Raw genomic sequence first — 2,705 nt, 5'->3', positions numbered from 1 at the left:
TCACGGGGGTTCATTAATGAAGGTTGCCTTCTTACCCACGGCTTGAAACCATGATGAGCAAAGTCTCTTGAGGGTAGAGGGTGTACTATCGGGCTTCGGACCACCTAGCAATGGTTCGTCCAACTTCCCTGGCTCCTTTACGTCTCCAACAGTCTTGGAGCGTTTTCGGTGGCGTCTTCAAGCACTCTTCATTTTTCGGAGCACCTTCTTCAAGATCCCCGGGGTAGATGTTACTTCTTCAATCGAACCAAGCATCATTACTTCTTCATTGCTCTCCTCTTGGTCGAACAATCCTTCATACGGATCCGGGTTGAACATTTCCTGCATATATTCATCAACAATTTCATCAGTAGTGTCTACAAAGTATAGAGTATCATCAAAATCGAGAGAATGCTACATGGCTTCAGCAAGGTGGTATGTGAGCTTATCATCTCCAACTCTCAATGTGAGCTCCCCGCCGTCCATGTCAATCAATGCTTTGGAAGTCCGCAAGAACGGTCTCCTAATTATCAAGGGTACATCTGCATCCTCATCGACATCTAGCACTATAAAGTCAACTAGAAAAATGTACTTGTCCACCATGACAAGCACGTCTTCAATGATGCCTCTCGGATGTCGCACCTGTTCGGTCTGCCAATTGTAAAGTCATCCGAGTAGGCCTAAGCTCACCCAAGCCTAGTTTTTGGAAGAAAGTATATGGCATGACGTTGATGCTCGCCCCTGAATCTGCCAATGCCATTTCCTCACCTAAGTTGCAGATGTTACACGGAATGATGAAGCTTCCCGGGTCTTTCTTCTTGTTCGGCATGTTCTTTTGCAACACCACTGAAGCACTCTCCTCCAATTTCCTCTTGTTGGTCAACAGGTCTTTCAGGAACTTCGTATACTTAGGTATTTGAGCCAATGCCTCAACAAAAGGAATGTTGATGTGGAGTTGCTTGAATAAACTCAGGAACTTCTTATACTGTTCATCCCCTTGGTCATTCTTCAATCAAGAGGGATAAGGCATTCTTGGCTTGAAAGGTGGGGTTGCCACCTCTTTCTCTTTGTTTGCTCCCTCCTCAACCTCTACAACCTCGGGTGCGTGTTCTTTCGGCTTCTCACTAGGAAGCCTCCATTCAACCTCACGACCACTTCTCAAAGTGATTGCCTTCACATGTTCTCTAGGGTTTGTTTCCGTGTTGCTTGGTAAACTTCCATGTGGCCTTTCGGAGAGAGACTTCGCAATTTGCCGCACTTGATTTTCAAGATTGTGCAGGGAGGCGGTGTGATTGCGAAGTGTAGCCTCGACTGATTCAAACCTTGTATTTGCCGATTGAACAAATCCAGCCAAGTGCTTCTCCAAATCTGTCATTCGGGTTTCCAAGCCTGAAATTCTGTTTTCCACTCGAGGGGCTTGTTGTTGTTGTTGGAAAGCCGATGGCCCCATGGTCTTCTGTGGTCCTTCATTACTCCATGAAAAGTTGGGATGATTCTTCCAACCTGAATTGTAGGTGTTGCTGTATGGATTCCCTTGAGGTCTCATTCCATTACCTACAAAGTCAACGTTCTCAATTGAAGAAACATCACCAATGACGATTGGGCAATCGGAGGGAGCATGTCCTCCACCACAACCGGTGCAATTGGTCACAGCCGCAACTTTATTCAAAGCTATAAGATCTAGCTTCTTACTCAAACTCTCTACTTGGGCCGCCAATGAAGTTACCGCATCAATTTCATGGAGACCGGCCACCTTTTTCTTCTCCCTAGCATTCCACTAGTAGCTATTTAACCCCATTTCCTCAATCAATTGACGAGCCTCATCGGGGGTCTTGCTACCTAAGGTACCTCCAGCCGTCGCATCCAAGAGTTGCCTTGTACTCAGGTTCAAACCATTGTAGAAGGTTTGAACAATCATCCACTCCAGGAATCTGTGTTGCAGACACTTTCACAGGAGTTCCTTGAACCTTTCCCATGTCTCAAATAGAGACTCCAATTCCAACTGCACAAAGGATGAGATCTCATTCCTAAGCTTTGCTGATTTTCCGGGAGGGAAATAATGCGCTAGAAAAGCTTCTACCATCTCCTCCCATGTAGTGATTGATGCTCTAGGTAATGAGTGTAGCCACTGCTTTGCTTTCCCCTTTAAAGAAAATGGGAAGGCTCTCAATTTGATGGCATCATCCGTCACACCATTTATCTTCAGCATGTCGCACACCTCGAGGAAGCTCTTTATGTGCCTGTTTGGATCCTCATCGACTAAACCGTTGAATTGTGCAGACTGCTGCAGCATATGGATGAATGCCGGCTTTAGCTTAAAGTTTTGAGCTGTAATTGGGGGACGCACAATACTCGATTGTGTCCCCAACACTGAAGGTCTGGCATAATCGGATAGTGTTCGTTGTTGCTCATTTTGTTCTGCTATGTTTTCAGATCCTTCTACTTTTAAATCAGCTGGATTATGCTGTTCTTGCACAGGTTCTTTCCCTTTTCTTCTAAGTGTACGTTCAAGCTCAGGGTCTCCTTCAATCAATATTGATGGATTCCCTTAGGTCATAACCTGGAGCTGCACCAAAATTCAAGAAAAAGAAAATCAGAACGATGATAGAATAAGAAGATATGAATTAGAATGTGTGGTGAAATAGCTAAGAAAACAAAGTGCAAAGTATCTCTAAACGCCTAGCTCCCCGGCAACGGCGCCAAAAACTTGACAAGATCCCCATGCG

At 45.2% G+C, this 2,705-nt stretch overlaps 1 non-coding gene across 1 annotated transcript; it reads left to right on the top strand.

The window, feature by feature from the left end:
* Nucleotides 1-1,907: 1,907 nt before the first annotated feature.
* LOC120266764 lies at nt 1,908-2,014 on the top strand. The gene has a single exon (XR_005538275.1). It is a non-coding gene; the product is annotated as a small nucleolar RNA R71 (small nucleolar RNA).
* Nucleotides 2,015-2,705: the final 691 nt, after the last annotated feature.

The sequence above is a fragment of the Dioscorea cayenensis genome, chromosome 1, assembly GCF_009730915.1.
Source record: "Dioscorea cayenensis subsp. rotundata cultivar TDr96_F1 chromosome 1, TDr96_F1_v2_PseudoChromosome.rev07_lg8_w22 25.fasta, whole genome shotgun sequence".
Classification (NCBI taxonomy): Eukaryota; Viridiplantae; Streptophyta; class Magnoliopsida; order Dioscoreales; family Dioscoreaceae; genus Dioscorea; species Dioscorea cayenensis.
Note: the sequence above shows the minus strand (reverse complement) of the source record. Positions and strands in the feature narration are given on the sequence as shown.